Source organism: Typopeltis vanoorti, chromosome 8 (genome assembly GCF_054136105.1).
Source record: "Typopeltis vanoorti isolate ZY-2024b chromosome 8, IOZ_Tvanoo_1.0, whole genome shotgun sequence".
Taxonomy (NCBI): Eukaryota; Metazoa; Arthropoda; class Arachnida; order Uropygi; family Thelyphonidae; genus Typopeltis; species Typopeltis vanoorti.
The window spans coordinates 92,745,263-92,757,743 of NC_143556.1; the positions used below are offsets into that span (position 1 = coordinate 92,745,263).

A 12,481-nucleotide genomic window follows, 5' to 3' on the forward strand; every position below is an offset into this window, starting at 1 on the left:
CTCTGATGTGAACTGTAGACTAAAATACACAAAGATTATTGAAGAAAAAACAAAAGAGTTTGAGAACAGGAACCAAACTTAAGAGATTCAGTGGCAAGCCTTGAAGAAAACCTTGATTGATTTAGCCAGAGAGGCAATGATAGAAAAATCAGAACTCCATGGTGGACACAGGAAGTTAAAGAGGCAGTGAAGGAAAAGAAGAAAGCATATCAAAAGTTCCTGGCAAATAAGTCAGCTTGTGCTCTTAGAGAATACAGAGACAAATGTAAGAAAGCTAAACACTATGTAAAACTAGCTAAACAAAAGTCATGGGAGAACTTTGGCAAGAACATAGAAAATAAATATCAAGAAGGTGGCAAAATATTTTGGAGGTTGTTGAAGAAGCTTAGGAATGGAGGAAAGAGTACTGTAAAAGGAGTTAGAGATGATCAAGGAGACATGAAAACAGGAGAAAAAGATATCCTTGAAGTATGGAGTAATTACTTCAAAAAATTGCTAAATGAAACAAGTAGTGATAGCACAGTGGTAAAAAAAAACATTCACCAGGAATACAGTCAGGAATACACAGGCATACAGTCAGGAATACATATCCATACTTGAAGTAGAAAAAACCATCAAAGGCTTAAAATGTGGAAAGGCAGCAGGAGTAGATGATATTCAACCAGAAATGCTGAAGTATGGTGGTATGTCTTACAGTGGCTGCACTGCATAGTTCAGAAGGCCTGGATAGAGGGACCAATTCCTGATGATTGGAGTAGAGTTCTCATAGTACCCATATATAAAAAGGGAAATAAAACCGAATTTGAGAATTACAGAGGCATTTCCCTACTAAGTGTTCCTGGCAAGAGCTATACAAGTATACTTGAGAAACGATTAAGAAGAATTGTAGAAGAAAAGCTTGGTGAAGAACAAGCTGGATTCTGGGCAAAAGAGGCTGTCAGGATCAGATACTAACTTTACGACAAATAGTGGAGAAATCATGGGAATATAACAAAGATCTCTATTTGTGTTTTGTAGATCTGGAAAAGGCATATGATAAGGTGCCAAGAGAGAAGCTATTCAATACGCTACAGTTATATGGTGTGTCAATGGAGCATTATATCAAGTAATACTTAAGTCTTTATTTGAGTTGCAGGTCAGCAGTTAGAATTCATAGAAGTACAGGAAGATGGTTTAATGTTAAATCTGGTGTGAGACAAGGATATACATTATCCCCCTCTGGTATTCATTATCTATATGGATCACATTATGAAGGAAAGTGGTATTAAACATGATAACAAAATTAAATATGTTAATGTCAGCTCTTTGGTTTATGCGGACAATGTTATACTTATCAATAAATCCGCTACGAGTCTGCAAGATTCCTTAACTAAATTGAATAGCTGTTGTAGTAGATATGGTATGAAGGTCAGCAATAAAAAGACAAAGACAATGAAAATAGGCAGAATCGTTGAAAATGTCAACTGCATTGCAAACAGAGAACCTGTGGAACAAGTAAAACATTTCACCTACTTAGGCACGATTTTTAGTATAGATGGTGAATTAAATATGGAAATAGACAACAGAATCAATAAAGCTGGTATAGTAGGAAGTCAATTGAATAAATTCATATGGAATAAGAGAGAAATTAGTCGGAACACTAAATTAGCTGTATACAAGGCAGTGTTCAAACCAGTTTTAACTTATGGATCCGAGAGCTGGATCAGAAGTAAAACACTTGACCAAAACTAGAGACCACAGATATGAGAATCCTGAGAAAGATTAGAGTCCTGAACAGATGGCATCAATGGCAATATCATATTAAAAACGAGGATATTAGGAAAGAACTTGACATTGTCAGCATCCAGGAATGCGTTAGCACAGGTAATCTCAGGTGGTATGGTCATTTAAACAGAATGGCCGAGGAAAGATTGGCAAAACAAGTATCCTCTGCCAGGTTGGCAGGAAAATGACCCAGAGGAAGACCAAGATATAGGTGAATTGATATGGTACAAAGTTCCTTAGACGACAGAAATATAAGATCTGATAATATTGGAGTCTTGACAAGTAACAGACTGATCTAGAGGAAAATTGTAGATAGGAAGTTAGTAATGATGTAAATTTTTATGTAGTACTTTCATATCCTGTATGCCACTTAAGGGTACATGGCAGGAATTTGATGATGATGACCTCCAGAGAGGGAGGACACCCACTCCACAGCTCATTCCAACTGCAACTACATCAATGCTATCTACCACCCACCATCATCACCACTAGCGTTTCCACAGACAACCACTTGGACAACTAGGCCAGCAAAGTGGCATGTCTGGTTTTTTCATAAATATTTTTTTTTCTGGGAAAAAAAAAAAACAAAAAAAAAATCTTTCAATGAATATGATGCTGGTTGGTGCTGATAGAAATATTCTCTGAGAAACTGTACTGCAGAATAAGTTTATTCATTAGATTGAAAATCCTTATTTGAACAATTGGGTATGGCCTGTTATCCAATGCAATCACTTCAACCAGCCATAGTGTTAGTGCTTACATGCATTGTGGTGTGATATTTCAGTTTCATTTTGTTTTACAAATTCATTGATAAGTTTGAATTTTTACAGGATTAATCATAGATGTATACTTTTTTTCTTCTATTATCCTGATATTTTGTTATTTTCATATTTTATAAATCAAATCTTCACATAAATCAAAAATTTCCAAATTTTTTTTATTATTATTCATGACCAACACTGCTATTTTTGCATGTTTTAAGACAAATTTTAAAATTTCATAATAAAAACTCCAAAGAAAGTGCCTATAGCAAATGCAGCAAGCCATTGTATGCAGTTGGGCATGATAATAGGACAATTTTCCAGTTCGCTGTTTGCTGTTTTTTTTCATCCAGCTAAATACCGATTCTTTTTACTGATTCGTCCAAAGCCACGTAAAGTAGCCCCCCCCTTATCCATGGGGTATACGTTCCAAGACATTGTGCAGATACCTGAAACTGCGGATAGTACCGAATCCTATATATATATACTATGTATTTCCCTATACATACGAAGGTGGTCTGAAAAGTTCTTGGCCAAACAATGAAAAAAACGAATTTATAATTTCAAAATTATTTTTACAACATAATCTCCCTTAAGACTAATACATTTATTCCAGCAATGCTCCAGCACCATTATCCCATCCCTGTAGTGGATCTCAGTAAGATCTGCAAAATACCCTTCTACAGCTGCAATCACCTCTTGATTCGAAGAAAAACACTGACCAGTGAGGAAGAGTTTTAGTTTTGGGAAAAGATAGAAGTCAGAGGGAGCCAAATCTGGGGAATGGGGTGGATGTTCCAACAATTCATAGTGCAAATCCCTTAATTTTCCCATTGATAAAACACTTTAGTGGGCAGGTGCATTTTTTTCAGTGCATCCCCGAGTTACTACCTACTGGACTTAAGTAGCTAAAGCAACTCGGGGATGCCAATGATTGTATTCTCGTAAGCCCTCAAATCAACTTGTGAAACTTTCATACTTTCTACAAACATTTGGCTTAAAAATAATTTTGGATTTAATATCCACTTTGACGATGTAATTATAAATAGTTTATTTCTGGAATTTCCCCATTTAATATCTTCGGACTAGGGTTGACAGTGGATAACTGAAACTACGGATAAGGGGATGACGACTACAGTACTGTATTTACTCAAATATAACTCTTTTTTCCTCACAAAGCAAAGTTAAAAAAATTGTCATGAGATATATATGAGAATTTTCAGAAACTAAAGTTTTTCAGGAAAAAAACGAAATTGAGAAAAAACGAATTTGGGACTGGATGGTATTCCACCACGAATTTTGAGAGAATGTGCTAAAGAACCAATAGCACCTTTGACCTGGCTTTTGCTTTTCAATGAAAGTCTGGCTGCAGGAAAGGTGCCCAGGGAATGGAAGGAAGATAAGATAGTGCCATTACATAAGGGTGATAGCAGACTAGAAGTGTCTAATTATAGGCCAGTTTGTGTGTCATCAGTAGTTGTTAAGATCATGGAGAAATTAATGACGGACCATATACAGCATTGGGCAGATGAGGGTAATGTTATCTGTGAGAGTCAACATGGATTTGTGAAGGGGGGCGCTCGTTTTAGCAATATGCTAGTTTTTTATAATAAAATTACAAGAGCAGTAGATGACGGAAAAGGCATATACTGCCATTTTCTTGGACTCAGCGAAGGCATTTGACAGGGTGCCACATGATAAGCTGATATTTAAGTTGCAGCACATGGGTCTGGATGTCAGGTTGGCCAACTGGATTCAGGATTGGCTGTCTAATAGGTATCAGAGAGTTGTGTATGGTGGGGCAGTTTCAAGGAGGCAGAGGGTTACAAGTGGGGTCCCACAGGGCTCAGTACTGAGACCTATATTGTTTAATCTTTATATCAATGACAATGTCAGTGGATTGCAGGGAAATATTCAGTTGTTTGCAGATGATGCGAAGCTGGGAAGGGTTATGAGTAATAGTGCAGATGCCGTATCCCTGCAAGAGGATTTGAATAAGCTAGACAGATGGGCAATGAATGGGGGTATTGGTTTAATGCAGCAAAATGTAATGAGTTTTGGGACACATCGATGGGATGCTACATAATCTATGGGAGGAGCTATACTGGAGGAAGTAGGGGAGACAAGAGATCTGGGGGTTGATGATTGATAGAAACCTGAAATTTAGGGGACATATTGCAAAGGTGGTGAAGGTAACACAGAGGATTGCTGAAATAACAAGAAGGACACTGATCTACACAGATAAAAGAGTTATCATTCCGTTGTATAAGACTCTGATCAGACCACACTTAGACTATTATTCTCAGATTTGGTCCCCAGGATTTGAAAGGGATAAATTAAATGTGGAAAGGGTACAAAGGCAGATAACAAAGATGGTTTCAAGACTGTACAATGTTAGTTATGAGGATCGGTTGAGGGAATGTGGACTGCAGAGTTTGGTGGATAGAAGCAGGAGAGGTGATATGATTGAGACTTTTAAACTGCTGAGAGGTGGTTACAGGGTTAACACTGGGGTGTTCTTTCGCTTGGTTGAACAGCGGGAAGGAGTGATGACAAGGGGACATCCCAGGAAGTTACGGAAGGAAACTGTGAGCAAGAGGGTGAGGAGTGGTTTCTTTGCATGGAGGGAGGTTGAACCATGGAATACATTGCCTAATAGAGTGGTGAGAGCAAGAATGGTCAATGAGTTTAAGGAGTGGTATGATAGACTGTGTTTCCTAGGAGGGACCTCCCACGATAAGTCTTGATAGACTGTGTTTCCTGCGATGAGTCTTTGGACTCCATGAAGGCCTGAATAATAATAATAATTAGATCCTCAGTACTCATTATAATTTATAATTGCTTACATTATTTATAAAATTAGTGTATTTAAAATTTTAATTAAACGTTATTTATGTGCTCAGCCGCTCACCAGCATGTGATATATTTGAATTTTTTAGTGACAATGCAATTAAATTAATTATTTCTAGCAAAATCATGTCCCAAGCTCTCAAAATCCAGTTGCACAACAGTTCTAATGATGGTCTCTTAATCTACCTCCGCGAATTTCAAGATAGAGTAGAAGTCGATGCTTTCACTACCACATTTCTTGTACTGGTTCCTTCCATCTCTATGCATATGATTGGTGTGGCATTAACAAAAGATTATGCAACTCAACGTTTTGTTGAGTTGAAATGCTGATTCTTGTCAATTGAATTACAAAATATCTGAAACTGCCATAACATTCACTATCTATTTCTTAAAGTTTTAAACTTTTTTCCACTTGCAAACTAGATGCGAAACTTTAATTTCTTTTTTCATAAAGTAAAATCAGCGGTGCAAGATATATGCGAGGGCATGTTATATTCTAGTAAATACAGTACGGTTGCACCTCGAACAATGAGGCAGTTAGGGGCACCGACACACGCCGTTGTTCGAAAATCCACGTATGACTTTTGACCCCCCAAAAACTTAACTACTAATAGTCTACTCTTGACTGGAAGCCTTATCAATGACAAACAGTCATTGATAAGGCTTAACACATTTTGTTAATTTACTAGTGTATGTATATATACTATATTCTTACAATAACGCAAGCTAAAAGAAAATCATAAGGAAGTGAAAATACATTTACAGTGCTGTACTGTACTGCATTTATTGATATCGTAAGTTAATTTTGTCTGTTTAAAACATGAATCATGTCTGTCAGTAAGTACATCAATATTGTCTTAATAGATACAAAACACTGCAGATGTTATATATATTACTAGAAAAGATAATATGAAAAAGAAATTCATATTTATTGACAGGTATAATGATTCATGCATTGATAATGAAGCAGCAGCAATATGATTGCTTTATGGCAGCCTAGTGTAATTGATAGGATCGTTATAAAATTTTTATTCTATGCTAATTAATTCAACTAATTAATAATAGTTAATTTTATGCAGTTATGATTTAATACTGAATATTTAAGTTTGTTTACATTTCTCTTGACTGCAAATGGCCATGTATGGTCTGCAAGTGTTTGGTGCGTACATTTTGATAAATTTTAACTTTTTATAATAGATTTGTGTATAGTTTATGGCAGTAAATGATAAAATAGTCTAGTGTCTACATATATTTTATACATTCATGACATACCTAACTTTTTCTTAATGTTTTCGATATTTCTAGGCTACATGGCTCATCTGCAAGTTTTTTAAATTAAAAAAAATATAAAAAAAAGTGTATAAGTTAAATCACGCTGTTCAAACCCTCATTCTTTAAGAGTCAACTGTATTTGCAAAAACATGCTAAATGAGCTGAATACCAAGGAAAAACCAAATATTCAACGCATCCCTATTAGCCACATCAGAAAATGATTTACAAAGATTAGTAAAATCAATATAAATTTAGAATATCTAAATTAAAGACAACAATGGGTTTTTCCTTTTGAAAGTCATTAGTAAGAAGTAAAATACTGAGATATAAAATATTAGAACACAAATACTTTCAAATTCATATGATTCAAATTCAGATAAATCACATTCTAGAATTTGAAAGATACATTAAAATATCAAATTTTGCTCAAGTAAATAGCATAATGAATTATATTTAAGCTATCCCTAATACAAAATCGCAGCAGAATCAGACTATATAATGTCCTGCCTAAACTAAAACTAACTTTATTATGTGGAAGTGAACTATGAAAAACAAAAAGATCAAAAATGAATTCAAACAGCAGAAATGACATTTCTCAAAACAGCTGGATATACCAAGTGGGACCATAAAACAAATGAAGACATTTTACAATCCCTGAATGTAAAACACCAATTTACTATTATATAAATAAATATAAACAACAATAGATAGAATATCTAAATCAAACAGACAACCAAAAAACTATACAAATATGAAATAAATGGAAAAAGAACTGAAAAACCTGGAAAGTGATGGAATGAGACCAGAACAGGTCACTTGGACTAAAATCCATGATAGAAGAATATAATCCAATATTGGCCTGACAAGGATTGCATAATGGTATTATTATAACTAACATCTTACCTTCATGCAGTCAAAGGACTCATTGTTGAAAAAAAAATCCATAGGCCCATACTCACTCACTTTCTCATGCAAAAATATCCCCCAACCATGCATTAAACTGCTTCAGTTTCTGCACTCACCACACTTTCAGGCAATGCATTCCATTCACCAATCACTCTCCATGCAAAGAACTTACTTATCACTACCTTGCTAACACCATTCTTACAGCTTCCAGGGATGGCTTCTTGTTCTATCCTTGTCTCCTCTAATCTATGAAAAATCTCCACATTAATCTGATAACAACCCTTCACCAACTTATGTTTCAACATCCTCTCTCCTTCCATTCACAAGGATCTGAAGATGCATTCCTTCAATTTCTCCTCATATCTGACATTCCATAGATGTGACACTGACTAGTAAACCTTCTCTGGATGCCTTCCAATCCTTTAGGACTTGCCTGCTGCAAGACTGATGATGTTATACAGGTGTGCAAAGGTATCATTAATTCCTTGGGGCATTCCTTCAAGACAAGTGGCAATATTTTGTCAAGTCCTACTACCTTATTAACATATTAACAGAATTTACTTAATTCCTCATATACCTTCTGCTCATTCACTATCAGTCCCTCCTCTGCTATCCTCTATACTCCAGCTTCTTATGCTGTTGTCTTCACAAGGATGAAATACACTGATAAATTGCTCACTGAATACTTCAGCTATGTTCTCAGCATTGGTTTACCAATTTGCCAGTGTCATCAACTAGCATCATCCTACCTTAGTCATTTTCTCTTTTTGCTACATATCAAAAACTCAATAGGATTTCTTAGCTTGATTGGCTAATTTATTCTCATACTGCACTTTTGCTGTCTTTACCAACCTGACTTGCTCTTTGTACTCTTCGTGCAACTGATTATTACCAACATTTTGTTGCCTCCACACTGCCTTCTTCCAGATTCTATGCTTAACACATTCAGTGCCACTGACACTTTAAAGCATCAAACTGATATTTGCATATGTGCCACTGCTGCTTCTAAGCATTGTAATAATCACATTTCTATGCTGCATAACTCAGTCTGACCTGAGCAGTCAAATCACGTGGATATGTAGGCAATGCAGCAAAGTCATTCTGAAAATGCTGGGGACATTCTGTCATAAATGAGTAGCAGTGAATGTGTTACTCATTTATGACCCAATTCATTCCCATATTATTTAGCCTTTTCACCTTTGAAATACACTCAGACACTACTGCTGTTAAATAGCTCTTGATCAATGCCCAATCAACATCTGTCTCCTTTCCATTCAACTCCTCTTTCCATGCCTTATCTTGGTTGTCCCATAAGCTTTTCATAATTCCCAGCCATGTTTCTCTCTTCACAGAAGCTCTCATATGATTAGCTACAACCCAGGTGATCACTTCATGGTCACTCTCGCCAACCAGGAGAAGATTAGACACTCCATTCACAATCATATCCTTGGATGATATAACCAGATCTAAGACTCTTAGTTCTCCATGCCCTCCATTACATACTACATAAGATAGTTGTCCTTAAGAACAAAGAATTCATACTCCTTATTCCATAATGCTATCTCTTCAATCCAATCAATATTGCCATAACTAAAAATTGCTCATAATTATCCTTTGCTTGCTCACCAAGCCAAGTTGACTTAGTCCCTGTCTCCACCCTCCACATTCCCTGGTAGCAACATTCAATCACATATCTCATTCTATCAAGAATTATCAATAAGTTAGCACAAGAATGTTTTTGTTAATATTTGCCAAATATTTCAGTCTGAAATTAACAGACTATCATCAGTGGCTTGATAGGAACAGTTTTTACATGGTGGAATACAAACAATTGATCAATCAAAAGTAGAACGAGCCACGTGATGTTACATTGCTAAGCACTAAAGAGAAGTAAATTTCATCAGTGATGAATAAATTATAGGTATCAATTCACAAATTCACACAACAATCTTAATTTATAATTTCAATTAAAGATAACATTAGAAATAATGTAAGAATTAGAAGGTCTCAATTGAAAAAAATAAATAAAAAATAGTGTTATCCGGATTAAACTTCCCCATATTTTTGACAAAGATAGCCAATCATTTCGATTCAAGTTAGGCCGTTGAAGTAAGGCCTCAGCACTCTCTTTGAATAGGCGTTCAAATTTATAGCAACATCTGTGTAGAAGGCAAGCCCTGGACCAGAGAATGTTGTGGCTTGTCTATATCCCATGTTGTGCTAATCCAGACTTACTGAATTTGTTGTGAAGAATGTACGATTGATGTTCTTGTATTCTTTTTTCTATAGAGCATCCAGTTTGTGCAAAGTACGACAGACTGCAGTCACACGGAATTTGATATACACCAGGCAGCGACATAGTTGAGCGTTTATCTTTAGAAGAGGGGGAAATAGATAGATATTTTATTAATAGGAATATAAGTGGCTGTTAAATTATATTTCTTCAGAATTCTTGAAATTTGTTCTGGAAATTCCTGAAATATATGGAATTGGAACTCAAACAGATGGTGTGTAGTCTTTTTGGAGAAGCCATTTAATTTCATGTAATGTTTGATAGTGGAAAGGCCTTTCTGTAATTCATGGAGAGTTGAGCAATTAGTTCTAGCTCGTCGAATTAAACATTTTATGATTCCTGTTTTTTTGATAAGGATGATGAGCAGATTGTTTGAGATGTAACGTCCAGTAAAAGTGGGTTTTCTGTAAACTATTGTTGTCGAAATACCTGAAGGTGACCAGATGAGAAAGATGTCTAAAAAAGGATAACTTGTCTTTTTCAATCTCCATTGTAAACTTGATACGAGGGTGTAAAGAATTGATTTTTGCTAAAAAGGAAAGTAAGGAATCTCTGTTGTGAGGCCACACTGAAAAAATGTCTATATACCTAACCCATAAGGTTGAGGGTATATAGATGAAAAAAAGAATGTCTTCTAGATGCTCCAAATAAGTCAGATAGAGCAGATGAAAGTGGACTTCTCATGGCCGTTCCTTCTACTTGGTTGTAGAATTTGTTTTGATACAAGAAATATCCAGAGTGCATCACGAAATCGAATAATTTTACGATATCTCATGGGAAGATGTCAGCAAGTAAATGTAAAGTCTCTTTGAGAGGTACATTCGAGAATACATTGAAGCTCACCATAAGATCTGTAGGCTGTAATGGGATATTTTTTAATTTGTTTAAGAAATAAGAGTTTTTCAAAAAAGAGAGTGATCGTCTATATGTTATTTCAATAATTTTGCTAAATGTTTGGCTACAGTAAGTAGATGAATCAATACAGTCAACTATAGGACAGAGAGGAATGTCTGTCTTGTGAATTTTTGGTAGAATAAAACCCAGGTGGTTTTGCAAAATGAGTTTTTAACCTTTCTATAGTGTCTGCATCTAAACTTATAACCTCATCTAGAAAGGAATTTAATTTCCTCAGTTGCCTGTTAGTGGATTCATGATAAAGTTCTTAGTATGTTGAGTGATCTGAAAGTAAGAGAAATTTTTCTTCTGTAATTTGAAGAATCCATAACAGAACCTAAGTCAGTCCTCCAGTGAAAAGGCTAATTCTCTCCGCCTAGAAGTTGCTTCTACGCTACTTAAAGCCAAGCTTCCTCCTTCCAACATATCTCCTTCTAAAAAGAAAGCGCTACATTCCTTAAGAAACAACAGTCGCTTTGTTATCACTAAAGCAGACAAGGGAAAAGCAACACTAATTATTGATTCTTCAAATTACAGAAGAAAAATTCTGTAATTTAAGTTTTGTCACTTAAGGACAAGCTCTCTCTCTCTTTCTCCCCCTCTCCCGATAATCACATATGAAGTGATCTTGCTTACTATGGACAGACAGGAATATCTGTTGACATCTGCCTCGGAGAATATAAAAACATTTGACACTACCATTATGGCAGGTCAGGAATAGCAGACCATGCTTTGGATGGTCTGCTATTCCTGACCTTCACACATAAAGAAAAAAAAAAAAAAACGGAAGAGTGCAACACAGAAGTCACTACAAGTCAGAGAGAGAGAGAGAGAGAATATTTTTGAAATTAGCAGCTGCCTTAAAACATTCCCCAAACCTCAACAAGTACAGCTACGTCAATTTAACACTTGTGAACCTCTGTATCCAACAATAGATGATGGCAATTAGGATTTTATTTCTTTATGGTGTCCATTATAATTTTAAACTGTTTCCAACTATTAACTAATTGTGACTGTTTGCATATTGTGAAAACTTGTGTACTCTGAAGATGCTTGGTAAAAACCAGCAAAACAGCCACAGAGTTTACCAGAAATATTGGATGTACAGTTCAGATAACTAAGGCATGAGATTGGCACTGCACATATTCTGCTTGGCAGGTTAGCATTTTACATAGGGGAAAAGAGCTTACCAGAAAGAAAATTCCTGCTGGTCTCACATGGAGCTGGAAGGGATTCAACAATGTTTAGCTGAAAAGTCTGATACAGTCATAGCCTGATAGTACAATTTGCTAAATGAAATTCACTTTAGCAACATGAACACTATGACCATCCTTTCCTGTGATCCCCCAAAGTGGGAGTCAACTGCATGACTTCCTTGCTTCCTAAACAACATTGACAAACTTCTTTCTATGTAAAAAGAAAATACTGCCTCATCCTCACAAATGTACTTAAAATTACAAAGAAAAAAAGTTAAGGAAAGTTACAAAATTCCCATCGACACTTGAACAGGAATAGCTGTCAATTTAAAAACTGGAAAATGGTTAACCTGCACAATTGAAAATATTGATTGTGATGGGAGGATGTATACTCGATTGGAGGAGCTATACTGGAGGAAGTAGGGTAGACAAGAGATGTGGGGGGGGGGGTGATGATTCATAGAAAACTGAAAATCAGGGAGCATATTGTGAAGGTGGTGAAGGTAACCCAGAGGATTGCTGTAATACTGGGATGGATGCAGACC

General features: G+C 35.8%; 1 protein-coding gene across 1 annotated transcript in view; it reads right to left on the reverse strand.

Annotated features, from left to right (window-relative positions):
• Spase22-23 (Signal peptidase complex subunit Spase22-23) overlaps positions 1 to 12,481 on the reverse strand; it is a 71,424-nt gene that overhangs the window by 44,448 nt on the left and 14,495 nt on the right. The gene's annotated exons all lie outside the window — the stretch shown is intronic.